At 42.0% G+C, this 15,392-nt stretch overlaps 1 protein-coding gene across 2 annotated transcripts in view; it reads right to left on the bottom strand.

Moving 5' to 3' along the window:
• Window positions 1-15,392, bottom strand: part of LOC106574559 (uncharacterized) — a 45,210-nt gene that overhangs the window by 28,488 nt on the left and 1,330 nt on the right. The window lies entirely within an intron of this gene.

Here is a 15,392-nt window from a genome sequence, read left to right as displayed (position 1 = left end):
CAGCTTAAGGCTCCACCTTTCAACAGAATTGTAGGTTACACAACTAGCGTGTTAGACAAAATGCAATATTATAATGCCAAACGTGTCTCGTTGTTAGTGGCATATCCTTGAGGCATATAATCTTGTGTTTCCTGAAGTGTTTTTTTTTTTTGTCAAATGTAGAAACTAGTAGACGAAGCACGCCTAGTTTTCTTGCAAATCAGTACTGTCTGGAACAAACAAACCTATGTGTTGTTTTCCAAGAACTATTTGCAAATCAAATGTGTTCCCTGTGGTATTTAATCTACAGCTTCCCAGCGGGACCTGGGGAAGAGTGACAACAAGGAAACAACAACACAAGGACACAACAGACAATGCTCCCAAACACCTGCCACAATCAGAGAAACGCACCTGAGACAAATCTCGGACACACACACACACACACACACACACACACACACACACAAAGACACAATGTATTTGAAGGGCATGTCCATGAGAGGAACAGCTTATGAGGTGTGTCAAGGTTGCAGGTCCAATACAGCGTGACCAGAGTTAACCTGTGGTCTGGGTTCTTCAATTGACTGAATGTGGGATTTAGTCCCTCACACTTCAAGCTTTGTCAACAGCAGCACAGTAGTAAACACCATGTAGCCGAACGCTCCATTCCGTAAAACTCGAACCACTCCTCTCCTCAGGAACGAGCTCCCAGCATCCCACTGGATCGTGCTACCATTTCTGTTGACGTCTCCCGTTATTTAATAATAGCAATAGTAAGTCTATGGCAGCACTGTGTGTTGCTCCGGAGATGTTTCAGAGCGTCGTTAGCGGCAATAGAACTGATGTTTGAACAGCATTTGTGTCTGTGAAGTTGGAATTGACGACATAGAGAGGACTGTGTGCTAATCTCTAGACGAGGGCTCCATTCAGTCTAATCCACAAGGGGATTTTGGAGTTAAATCTCCTGTAAATAATAATGCTCCACTGCAAACATGTTGGCACAGGGAGTTTATTTGACTGTTTAAAAGAATCCAGTTGCACATTGCATCACAGCAAGCAAGTGGTGTATTCTAATTGATTTCATTGGATAGGGCCCGCAGTCATGTTACCGGGCAGACTGGGCTCGAGCCCCTCTGTGGCTATTCAGCTCTGAGGTCAGATGTCAACAAACAGGGCAGGATGTAGAACATCTTTATCAGTGGAGTGAGCATTTACATCACATAATATTGGCAGCAATTATATGACACGTTTCTAGACAAAACATATCATATCTCTAATGTGTATACGTATATGGTCATTCAGCAGTATACTCATGCATTTCCTCACCCATTCCCATTAAAATAGATCAAACGTTTTCTGGTTTTCTCCACTATCATGTCACAGCATTTCCATTTCGGAAGAGGAATGGGGTCAGAGAAGACACAGACAGGAGGCCATTTCCCAGGGATCCCAGTTAGCCAGATCTTATCCTCCATATGTTCCCGTTGACCCTGCCACAGGTTCCCCGTCAGCCTTCCCATCCAGCCTGGGGAATTACTTCCCCTTATACGCTCCCCTTGACAGACTGACATCGTTAATAAGGTACGTGCTTCAGGAAATCTACCAGCCTCAGAGACAATCCGCAGGAAAAATAAATAACCCTTTTAAGGATGTCGCAGTAATGAAATCAGTGCCACCCGTCCATGACATTAATGCTGATGTGACAGCGTGCACAGTAAAACGCTGCGGCCGGTATCAGTGGAAACCATGGCGATGACATCAGTTTATTATATGGAGCTGCAGATTAGGAAGTGACATCGCGACCTGTTGTTTTCTGTCACCCGGGGGTGCACTCATGCACAACCATGCCTATTAAAATCTAGTAAAGTACATCATACAGCAACTATAGGTGATCTCTCTCTCTCGCGCTCTGTGTCTGTATAGAAAAAGGAGTTCTGGCTGAGGTGACGGACTAGAAGGGGTTGCTGAGGGAAATGGCAGCTCATATGTGACTGACTCACCACTTGGAGGGATGCTTTGTTTCAAATGATGCACACACAGACTCACATATACACACCACCAAGGCTGATTGCTCCTGGCTAGGAGGTCTAACGTTGTGAAAGCTGCCTTACTGCTTTCGTGGCACAACATGAAGTGACATGAGGATGACTCATCAGGATCAACAGTTGAAAGTCAAGACAGAGACATACCATTAGGCTGTAGGAGGCGTCTGCCTTGCTGCTGGTGGAGAACATCTCGTTTTTCTTCACTCGCCTTAAATCAATCCAACACTTTGTTAATCCATCCGATGTTTTGAGTTACAGCGTCACAAAACTTGCTTCACCTGAGCACGTACTGTACCTGAACAAGTTTGATTCCACTTTCTCCTCTTCGTGAAATAACAAAGCTTTAGTTTCTGGTTTAGAAGCTTTTGCTGAAACGGCAGATATTTCCCGTCTTTGAAGGTCACACAGAGGACCTTAACAGATTGCAGAGTGTCTCATCCAAACCTTGGCACGAGCTTCTCTTTCCATCTGAGTTGTTTGTTTGCATCCAATGCCATAAGCTCTCCTCACAATCCAAAAAGTTTGCCGTGAGAAATATTGTACAGTACAATTCTCTGTTGACTCTCACCATTATTAGGAAACACAGGCCACTGAGATCCACCCACTTATATTTCAAGCACTCTCAGGCCAACACAGTCACAAAAGAGTTGCAGCGAGGATAGAAAGATAGAGATGAGAGCGGGGAGAGCAAGAGATAAAGGGGGATACCTAGTCAGTTTTACAACTGAATGCATTCAACTGTAAGAGATAGTGAAGATAGCTGACAGTAGAAAGCCTAAATAGTATATTTGACCTTTCAGCTTCCCTATCAAATCGAAACATTTCAAGCAGACAATTAACAACAATGACACATGGTTTGATGCAAAAACCTAAGAAAGAAATTGAGAAACCTATCCAACCAAAAACATGGAGATCCAGAAAACCAGAGCCTACGCTTTCACTATGGTGAATCACCAAAACAATACAGAAATACACTACGTAAAAAGAAGGAACAGCACGTCAGAATTCAGCTCAATGTAATTGAAGAATCCATAGAATCTAACCACTTCTGGTAAAGTTGGAACACACTAAACAAACAACAACACGAATAGTTAATTATGCAAACGGAGATGTGTGGATAAACCACTTCTCCAATCTTTTTGACCCCATAACAAAGAACAAACAGCAAAGACATATACATGATCAATTCAAAATCTTTGAATCAGCTATTAAAGACTACCAGAACCCACTGGATTCTCCAATTACATTGAATGAACTACAGGACAAAATACAAATCCTCCAACCCAAAAAGGCCTGAGGTGTTGATGTTATCCTAAATTAAGTAATAGAAAACACAGACCACAAATTCCAACTGACTATACTTCAACTTGTTAACATCCTCACCTCTGGCATCTTACACAATATTTGGAACCAAAGACTGATTGCCTCAATCCACAAAAGTGGAGACAAATTCAACCCCAATAACTACCATGGGATATGCGTTAACAGCAACCTTGGGAAAATCCTATGCATCATCATTAACAGCAGACTCGTACATTTCCTCAGTGAAAACAATGTACTGAGCAAATGTCAAATGGGCTTTTTACTAAATTACCATACGACAGAACATGTATTCACCCTGCACACCCTAATTGACAAACAAACAAACCATAACAAAGACAACATCTTTTCATGCTTTGTTTATTTCCAAAAATTTGGCATGAAGGTCTGCTATATTATTACAAAAAATCTGCTATTTAATAATAAAACAGTGTTGGGGGGAAAACATTATAACATCCGTGTACACAAACAACAAATGTGTGAGACACACTTTTCTCTCAGATTACACAGATCCACAAAGAATTTGAAAAGAAATCCAATTTTGATAAACTCCCATATCTATTGGGTGAAATACGACAGTGTGCTGTCACAGCAGCAATATTTGTGACCTGTTGTCACAAGAAAAGGGCGACCAGTGAAAAACATAAATATGGGTTGTATTTACAGTGGTGTTTGTTCATTTATTTTCCCTTTTGTACTTGAACTATTTGCACATCGTTATAACACTGTACGTAGCCATAATATGATATTTGAGATGTCTCTATTCCTTTGAAACTTTTGTGAGTGTAATGTTTACTATTCATTTCTGATTGTTTATTCAACTTTTGTTCATTGTCTATTTAACATATGTTTCCCATGCCAATAAAGCCATTTGAATTGAACTGAGAGAGAGGTAGAGAGAGGGATACAGAAAGGGAGCAAGAGAGAGAAAACAGAGAGTGAGAGAGGAGACATACAGACAGGAACATAGTGGAGGGAAAGAGAGAGGCTGAGTAGAGAGAGAGTGTTGTGACGGAGTGGGCCCAGCTTGGCTGTGGCATCTCCAAGCAGGTTTGAGATGATTAGGAGCCTCTGTCTCGCTGGGCCAGCTGACACACACAGAGGAGCTAACCAGTACTGTGTGCCAGATGGCCAGACGGCCAGACAGACAGGCTGCAGAAGTGTCATATGTTGTATGGGTGGAGAGGACTATTCTAGGCACCAGGCGTTATTGTTGTAAACACCTCTCAGTCTAACACACTCATCACAACACAGTACACCAAACCCAGAAAAGCCTCAGCTACAGTGGGGGGTTAGTGATGATGTAACACTCCTCTGAGTGTAGGCTACTTTGCACTGGATTTATGGAGGGTGTAGGAAGTTCTCAGAAAAAATTGTCAATGTTGATATAACATGCATAATCATTTTTTCCACTGAACATTTTTTCCACTGAACATTTCTGAGAGAGACAGAGAGTCGGAAACTACAGAGAGTCAACATGAAAAAAAAGAGTGTGGTTCTGAAATGTGCTCATCGTGCTTCACCGTAGATGGGACTTGTCTATGAAGTACAGTGGCCTGCTTGTTAAAAGTCCCCAGAACCAACATCACTCTCTCTCTGTCTCTCTGTCTCTCTCTCTCTCTCTCACACACACACACACACTCTTTCTCGCTCTCTCTCACTCTTTCTCTCGCTCTCTCCCTCTCTCTCACTCTCTCTCTCTCTCTCTGTCTCTCTGTCTCTCTGTCTCTCTCTCTCTCTCTCACACACACACACACTCTTTCTCGCTCTCTCTCACTCTTTCTCTCGCTCTCTCTCTCTCTGTCTCTCTGTCTCTCTGTCTCTCTCTCTCTCTCTCTCTCTCACACACACACACACTCTTTCTCTCTCTCTCTCACGCTTTCTCTCGCTCTCTCTCTCTCTCGCTCTCTGCTGTGATGGCAGCAATATTTCACCCAATAGATATGGGAGTTTAACAAAACCAGGTTTGTTTTCTAATTCTTTGTGTATCTGTGTAATCTGAAGGAAATATGTTTCTCTAATATCATATATTGGGCAGAGGTTTAGGAAGTGCAGCTCAGTTTTCACCTAATTTTGTGGGCAGTGTGCACATAGCCTGTCTTCCCTTGAGAGTTTGCTCTGTTCTTTTGTTAATTCTTTCCAATATGTCTCTCTCTCTCTCTCTCTCTCTCTCTCTCTCATTCTCTCTCGTTCACTCTCTCTCTCTCTCTCTCTCTCTCTGACTAGGCCATTCTCTCTGTCTCATCCCACTGGGCCTATACGTAATGAATGCAAATCATGTTTCACTCCCTTTTATCAGGCTCCTCTGCCTCCTAATGTTTGCTGAGCGCTGCCAAACACCAACTCCATCCGACGCTATTTATACGTACGAGTGACGGATCTAAACCGGTATATCCAGAACCTTCTCCATTTCCAGTGACTTTGGACATAATAAGTGACAGTGACAGTGACTTTGGACATAATCAGGGGGCCCTGTGTTCATCAATGCAGATACAATGTTCTGGGGATATAGGCCTAGTCTATCTTTGTTTATATGGATATAGACAGGTGGAAGCAAAATAAACTAGCTGCGAGTGTGGGCTCAGTTTGACCAACAGTGCTGCTGTTAATGATTAAGCCGTCACTCCGAACACCGTTCGTCATCCAGTAAGTTATAAATAAAGCTTTAACAGGTTTGGAAAAAAAACAACATTTAATCTATTTCACCATGGCAACCATCACAGTAGCAGCCAGGTCTGTGTGAGGGGACGTTATGAATTACAGTGCTGTCTTTGTCTCAGAGCAATATCTACATAAATGATTAAACTGTAAGCCCTGTGGGTCGGGTGGTAATCCGTTGGCATGCACGCTCCGGTGCCGGTCTGGGTGTCATCATAATACCGTTGTAAAAAAAGAAAAGGGCCCTGAAACACACAATCATGCTGGTGGTGAAGATGAGGTATGACCATAATGAAGATGATTGGTGAACAATAGGAAAGGAATGCTCATTATATGCACATAACAGATAAGTACAAGATGAATGCTTTAGAAAGGGAAACCCCCAATCAAATTCCCTACCCGTAGTGTATCTAGAATAGAACCTGTTTTAGGTCAAGTCAATGGAAATGAAAAGCCAGGTGACGACGTGGCCTGGCCATTGGTTTAACTGTACAACAGATAAGTGCTGGTAATAATTGTAACGTCTAGCGTTCAGAGAACAATTCCTTTGTCATTGGGCCGTGTGGTTGGACTCCATTAAATGATTTGAATCAGTGAAACTGAGACGAGGTGGAAGTGTCTCATAGAGCTAATGGAATTTTACAAGTGAGCCATTGAGCCACTTTAGGCCGGGCCGGGCTGGACAAGAGAGGGCTGGAAGAATGGGTCAGAATGAAGGGGTTTTGGTATGGGTGTTAGTAAACTGTAGCCTCAATGTCAACATAACATTAACCATTTGGAGCTTTAAAAGAGGCTCTCAAAGCTGTTTGCCAAATACCACTTCCTGTCAACCAGGGCAGCCAATGAAATGACAGTAAACACAATTGACTAACCCCTAAATATAACAAGCATACACATGATGCTGTGTCAGGTGCCAAGTTACCTAGCTGAATATTCTGCATATGGGACACATTACATCATGTTCAAAGCCTCCATAAAAATGAAAGGACAATCATGCTCCCGAGTGGCGCAGCGGTCTAAGCCACTGCATCTCAGTGCTAGAGGCGTTACTACAGACCCGAGTTCGATTCCAGGCTGTGTCGCCATGATTGGGAGTCACTTGGGCGGCGCACAATTGGCCCAGTGTCGTCCGGGTTTGGCCGGGGTAGGCCGTCATTGTATATAAGAATTTGTTCTTATCTGACTTTCCTAGTTAAATAAAAGGTTAAATAAAAGAAATGCTTTTGTACATCCAACAGTACAGAGGTACGGTAGCTACTCAAGCTGTGAAAATCAACCCAAGCTCCCATGTACATTCCCAACTGCATGTGCCACCGTCTGAATGTGTGCAGACGTCTCACATTTAAGTGTCCAGCTGGCCTTCAGTATATGTCATATTTAAAGCCACCCATGACATCAAGCTTCATAAGTCACAGTGGGCTGTATATTTAGAGACTGGGTGTCCCTTGAAGTGGTGAAGTGAGGATGGGGAGTGGGCTATCTATCTCAGAAGCCCCCTAGGACCTCCAAAAACAAACTACCCGAGATGAACTCCCTGGTGAAATAACAGGACAATGACACAGGACGTGCCATGGTGTGGTGACATAGATTCTATCTCTGTGCCATGATGTGGTGACATAGATTCTATCTCTGTGCCATGGTGTGGTGACATAGATTCTATCTCTGTGCCATGGTGTGGTGACATAGATCCTATCTCTGTGCCATGGTGTGGTGACATAGATCCTATCTCTGTGCCATGGTGTGGTGACATAGATCCTATCTCTGTGCCATGGTGTGGTGACATAGATCCTATCTCTGTGGAGTGATACATGCTATATGACTTTTGTTCTATTTCTTCATTATAGACCTACCTGTTTAGGTGTGCAACTTCTAAGGATTGCTTTAGATTGCATTTGGATTACAGTGTTATCTGGGTTGTTAACTGGATTCATTCTGACATTCGTGATTTCTGGTTTTTGATTATTATTTGACATTTCTGCTGCACTGTTAGGAGCTAGTAACACAAGCCTTTCGCTGAACCCACTATAACATTTGCTAAACTATGTACAGTACGTGACCAATAAACTTTGATTTGATTAAACAGCAGTGACATTTATAAACACTTTAGTGTTTAGCGCTATTGTTTCTCATCTATAACAAATGCCATGTTTAATTCAAATCTAAATATCAGATGATAATGAAAACGTTGATATTGCTCCTCTATGATGTGCATTAAAACAACACATTAAAACAGCACTAATTATTAAGAAGAGGCAATATGGAGATGTCTCTATATTCACATTAAATGTGTATATGACTTGTGAATACATATATACAGCACCAGTCAAAAGTTTGGACACCTACTCATTCAAGGGTTTTTATTTATTTGTACTATTTTCTACATTCTAGAATAATAGTGAAGACATCAAAACTATGAAATAACACATCTGGAATCATGTAGTAACCAAAATAGTAGCGACGCTTTGCAGTAATGGCAGCTTTACACACTCTTGGCATTCTCTCAACCAGCTTCACCTGGAATGCTTTTCCAACAGTCTTGAAGGAGTTCCCACACATGCTGAGCACTTGTTGGCTGCTTTTCCTTCACTCTGTGGTCCAACTCATCCCAAACCATCTCAATTTGGTTGAGGTCGGCTGATTGTGGAGGCCAGGTCATCTGATGCAGCACTCCATCACTCTCCTTCTTGGTCAAATAGCCCTTTTTATTTTATTGAAATTTTTATTTCACCGTTATTTAACCAGGTAGGCTAGTTGAGAACAAGTTCTCATTTACAACTGCGACCTGGCCAAGATAAAGCAAAGCAGTGCGACACAAACAACAACACAGAGTTACACATGGAATAAACAAGCATACAGTCAATAACACAAATAGCCCTTACACAGCCTGGAGGTGTGTTGGGTCATTGCCCAGTTGAGAAACAAATGATAATCCCACTAAGCGCAAACCAGATGGAATGGCGTTTTGCTGCAGAATGTTGTGGTAGCCATGCTGGTCAAGTGTGCCTTGAATTCTACATAAATCACTGACAGTGTCACCAGCAAAGCACCCCATCACACCTCCTCCTCCAGGCTTCACAGTGGGAACCACATGCAGAGATTTGTATTTTATTTAACTAGACCAGTCAGTTAAGAACAAATTCTTATTTACAATGACTGCCTACTGGAGAACAGTGGGTTAACTGCCTTGTTCAGGGGCAGAATGACAGATTTTTACCTTGTCAGCTCGGGGATTCAATCCAGCAACCTTTCGGTTACTGGCCCAATGCGCTAACCACTAGGCTACTTGCCGCCCCTGCTGGAGATCATCCCTTCACTTACTCTGCATCTCACAAAGACACGGCGGTTAGAACCAAAAATCTCAAATTTGCACTCATCAGACCAAAGGACCAATTTCCACCGGTCTAATGTCCTTTGCTCATGTTTCTTGACCCAAGCAAGTCTCTTCTTCTTATTGGTGTCCTTTAGTAGTGGTTTCTTTGCAGCAATTTGACCATGAAGGCCTGACTCACGCAGTCTCCTCTGAACAGTTGATGTTGAGATGTGTCAGTTACTTGAACTCTGTGAAGCATTTATTTGGGCTGCAATTTCTGAGGCTGGTAACTCTAATGAACTTGTCCTCTGCAGCAGAGGTAAATCTGGGTCGTCCTTTCATGTGGCGGCTCTCATGAGAGCCAGTTTCATCATAGCGCTTGATGTTTTTTGCGACTGCACTTGAAGCAACTAAAAGTTCCTGAAATGTTCCGGATTGACTGACCTTCATGTTTTAAAATAATGATGGACTGTCGTTTCTCTTTACTTATTTGAGCTTTTCTTGCCATAATATGGACTTGGTCTTTTACCAAATAGGGATATCTTTTGTATACCATCCCTACCTTGTCACAACACAATTGATTGGCTCATACGCATTAAGAAGGAAAGAAATTCCACACATTCACTTTTAACAAGGTAGACCTGTTAGTTGAAGTGCATTCCAGGTGACTACCTCATGAAGCTGGTTCAGAGAATGCCAAGAGTGTGCAAAGCTGTCATCAAGGCAAAGGGTTGCTACTTTGAAGAATCTCAAATATAAATATATATATTTTGATTTGTTTAACACTTTTTTGGTTACTACATGATTCCATATGTATTATTTAATAGTTTTGATGTCTTCACTATTATTCTACAATGTAGAAAATAGTAAAAACAAAGAAAAACCCTTGAATGAGTAGGTGTGTCAAAACTTTTGACTGGTACTATATATATATATATAGTACCATATATATATATATATATATATTCTCACACGTCAATCCCTGAGGTAATCTCATTAGGATAGCATGATGACTAAGCTGAAGCAGGACTAATTGGTGTGTCTCCCAGACATTTGATTGCCCCCCTCTGGTTGGAACTGGTAAAGACATCTGATTCCACTGTCAACCAGTACAGGGACCCCATGTGTTTGTAAGTGTGTGCGTGTGTGTGTGCGGGCGGGCGTGCGCATGAGTGTTACACAACCAGGGTCAGACAGACCATGTAAACATAAGCAGAAGGGGGTCGGCTAGTCAGCTAGTCCACTCGAGCAAAAAAGGGGCTCTTCACTCTGAACATAAACTATTGCATCACTCCACATCTGTGGATAATGGAAACATAACCTGTCCTCCTCTACAGCGGAATCAGTGAAGTTATGGCACTACTTATAAGACCACCCGGCGATGATCCATCCTCCATTGTTATGTCTAACCTCACAATGACATCCCAGGTATTCCACTGTATAAATTATAAAATATCCCACCAAAGCTGACGTTTTATTAAATATGCATTACAACCCTACAGATAAGGCTAGAGACAGAATCATGTTTTAGAGTAAGCTGCAAACCTTTTCTTCTGTGATCTGTGAACACCGGCTCTGTGTTGAACTGACACAGGCTTTTGTTAGACGACTAAATCAGAGAGAAGAAGGTGACCTTCCCGTTGCCCGCGAATACTGTGTGGCTGATAATGTTATTAGAAGCCAGAGTGAAACAGAGACAAGTTAACAGTCAGATTATTGTGTTTCATTCAAGGTCTCCTTTAATTAAGTGTTCTAAAGGAAAATGAATCAAATATTAACATTCTGCTTTATTGTTTCTCAGGTCACCTTGCCCCAAAAGGGGACAGAATGAATCTGATTTGGGGGAACAAAAAGCACTTTAACACCACGGGCACACAGAACGAAAATTAAAAATGAGAATGAAATCTTCTTCGGAAATTGAAAGGAAACAGCAAATCGGATTAACATTCATTAAGAATCAAACGTCAAATAGAAAGGTCAGGTTGTATATGATTCAAAGGAAGAATTAGACAGTGACAAGTATCCGTGTTCTCAAAATTAAGATTCAAGATAATGACAGAAAGATCGGTTTCTCTACAAATTTTGGTCACGCAAAATAAAGGACGAATTCCAAATGGGTGTCGTAGAGTAAAAGTAAGGTTTTATCCTTCTTTCCTTGACTTGAATGATGACATAGAGGAAGGGTTGAGAGTCGTCATATTGGATCCCTATAGAAATACAAGCAGTTCAGCGTTAGTATATCACAGCGGTACAGTAGATAAACCACCATTGTATGGGGATTGGGGGCGGAAGGGTAGCCTATGCGGTTAAGAGCATTGGGCCAGTAACCAAAAAGTTGCTGGTTCAAATCCTCGAGCTGACTGAGTGAAAAATCAGCTCATGTCAAGGGAAGAAAATAATTCATCTTTGAAGCAAACTGTGTTAGAAGCAAATGTATCCTAAGTGTATTATAGAACAAGGTCCATTGGGGAATAGCCAAACTCTGTTCTTATCAGGATGTGTTTGGTTTATTATGGCTCTGTTCCACTCTGTCTCGCCACACTAGTCTAAATATACTTAACAAGGCTTAACTTTCCCTAAAATACAACATTTCACTCAGTACCAGATTAAGTTTTTACTGTGTATTGGAGACATGGCCAGTTATTCTGAGCCAAGGAATGTCTGTGAAAGATTGCATCTTTTGGACCTTTGGCATCAATGGTTCAGTGTTGTGGTTGCAGCAAACTACGGTACAGTCATCTGAGAAACATCTCACATTTCCTTTCACATCTTTAGTCACTCTCCTCTCCCCAAACACAACCTCCTCTTCCTTCCCATCTCTCTCTCTCTCTCTCTCTCTCTCTCTCTCTCTCTCTCTCTCTCTCTCTCTCTCTCTCTCTCTCTCTCTCTCTCTCTCTCTCTCTCTCAATGTAATCTTGTCAGTGAGGTCGCTTATACTAATTAATTAAAGAACAGTGAAGATAAAAACCCTCACAAAAAAACAACAACCCCCTCACTATTTCATTTTTTACACTTCTGCTCTTGTGGTTAAACTACTAAGAATGAGGCTTCTCAGCTGGCCTTTAATCAGTTCAGCTGACTTCACCTTCCTCTTTGTGATCTGAAGCAACACCAGAACCCACAGATCCACATAAGAAGACAGACAGACAGCAGGACCCAGTCCAGAACTCTGACTACGACAGGCATGATCCAGTTCCCTATAGATCCACGTCTCCACTCTGCCTGTGCTCCCATCCGATCTGAGGCAGGCTGGCAGTATCTAAAGGCCCTCCACTCCCGCGCTGTCAGCCACAGCCAGCATACCAATTACAGGGTTATTTTTAAAATACAGCTTAACCATAAAACCCCAGGAATAGGCCTTAAATAACACAGTGCGGAATAAGCCCCGTCGTCTGTGCATGGCACTGCACTGCACAGACAGCATGTGCCACCTACAGGTTTCAGCCCACAGTCGGCAGACTAGAGAGACACCATACTGCAGCTGTGCTGCCGCCTCAAGACCTCTAAAACCTACAGAGCTGGGACTACTGTATGTTTATTATGAGTAGGGCTCAGAGTTTTCCCTGACCATGAGCTAATTATGAACAACTGTGGGACCCAGTTAAGGTCATATGGTCAGGAACAAATCTAGAACCTAGTTATGGACTAGTCAGAGGTACTATGAGTCCCACAACTAAGCAATCAAAGCCAGCGAGCTCATTGAATTGATAAATAAGAAGTTAGTATCAGAATGGGTGATTAATAACCCACTGGTCTTAAATACATATAAAACTAAAAGCATTGTATTGGTAAACAAAAACAATTCTAAGACCTAAACCTCAACTGGAGTTGTACATAAAGGATGTGACCATTGAGCAAGTTGCGGAAGCTCAACTCCTAGGTAGTACATTGGATGGTCAATTATCATGGTCAAGTCATATTGAAAAATGTGTTGTGAAGATGGGGAGGAGTATGTCTGTTCTGAAAATACGTCATGTGTTTTTGACACAAAAATCAACTGTACAAGTTGTTCAGGCTCTGGTCTTGTCCCATCTTGATTACTGTCTGGTAATATGGTCAAGTGCAGCAAAGAAAGACATAGCAAAGCTGCAGCTGGCTCAAAACAGATCAACACGCCTTGCCCTTAACTGCACATACAGAACTAACATCAACAACATGCATGATAGTCTTTCCTGGTTGAGGGTTGATGAGAGATGAACTGCTTCTCTTCTTGTTTTTATGAGAAGTATTACTGTAATGAAAATTCCAGATTGTCTCGCATAATCAAATAACATTCAGGGCAGACACCCATACATACCTCTCAAGACATGCCACCAGGGGTCTCTTCACATTCCCCAAGTCCAAAACGAATTCACGACAACGCACAGTATTATACAGAGCCATGATCGCATGGAACTCCCTTCCATCTCCAATTACTCAAGCAAACAGCAAAATGACCTTACAAAGTGGATAAAACAACATCAGGTGGAAAAATAAGGACTGTGAAATGATACACAACCTACACACACACATTATTCTTTAGTTGTACTGCTTGTATATCGTCGCATTCTACATTTGTGTGACTCTTCTTGTCTATCAGTGTATCAGTGCTTTGTTACTTGTCATGTTTTGTGTGGACTCCGGGAAGAAGTACCTGCTGCTTCGGCAAAAGCTAATGGGGATCCTAATAAACCAATAAACTCCGTCGGTGTATTGATCTGATTTATAAATAACTAAAGCTGCCTTCAGGGAGCTTGACACTGAGACATGGCCATTTCCTTTGTTTACAGCGTGATTACGTTCCCTTTACAACTCTCGAGAGGACGGTAATAACATGGCCGTGGCTGAGAAACATCAGTTGTGTATTTAGGCTACACTCCATAGACAGGAGGATGGACTAGAGATCAATACAGATCTCTCAGTGCCGCTAATGGGGAGACTTCACTAATTTCTTTCACTTTTGCTGTGCTCTTCATGCTATCTGCCGGTACCTTATAGATGCACTAAGGATATTATGATACTATTTGTATTATAGTTTTGATTAAACCAATAGAATCTGCGGTGGATCTTTGGCATTACGAACACATCATGGTCAGATTTGAGAAGAATATGGTTGGCATCATGACGGTGTTAAAACTAACTAAGAGAATAACTAGGTCAGATGGACCATTCGTTACTCAACGGTAGACATTTGGCTGTGGGACGCTTTCCCCAAAATGACCCACATTGCTTCCAAGTGTCTTAGATTTTCCTCTGAGAGCAGCCAGCTGCAATGTGATGGGAAACCAGGCGGTGAGCCGGTGAAACAATCGCACTCGACTTGAGCGAGAAAAAAAATTAGACGTAAGCACTTTTACCAGAGTCAAAAAACTTTGGGTAAACCCTTTGCCAAAGGCTGAATCATATTTCTCTGGCTTTTCAGTATATTTTTTAAAGATACCTTTTAAAACACTATTTGTCTAGAGAGAAGACGCTCCAAGTATCAGAGCATCATCATTCCTGTTCATGTCTTTGTAACAATACTCCTAACCCCTAGACAGTGGTATCCACTGCTCTTTGTAACAATACTCCTAACCCCTAGACAGTGGTGTCCACTGCTCTTTGTAACAATACTCCTAACCCCTAGACAGTGGTGTCCACTGCTCTTTGTAACAATACTCCTAACCCCTAGACAGTGGTGTCCACTGCTCTTTGTAACAATACTCCTAACCCCTAGACAGTGGTGTCCACTGCTCTTTGTAACAATACTCCTAACCCCTAGACAGTGGTGTCCACTGCTCTTTGTAACAATACTCCTGACCCCTAGACAGTGGTGTCCACTGCTCTTTGAAACATATTTTCTATCCCTGGTCATCTTGTTCTATCTTGACATTGAAACCATCAATCTTCCTAAACAGAGCATTTTCTAACTGTGTAAAAACCAGATGCAATAAAAAGAGGGGGCAAAATACTGAAACCAGGTGCTACGCCAGGGGTTTTCTATTTGTCAGTGATCACACGGAAGTCTTTCACAGGATCCCACCCTGAAACTGGAATAGACGTATTTATGGAATCAAGTGAGAGAAACAATAAGAACACAAAAACGAGCAGCAGAGCTGATG

Source organism: Salmo salar, chromosome 16, assembly GCF_965601325.2.
Source record: "Salmo salar chromosome 16, fSalSal1, whole genome shotgun sequence".
Lineage (NCBI taxonomy): Eukaryota > Metazoa > Chordata > Actinopteri > Salmoniformes > Salmonidae > Salmo > Salmo salar.
The sequence above is the reverse complement of the archived record's forward strand: the minus strand, read 5'-3'. Positions and strand labels throughout refer to the sequence as shown.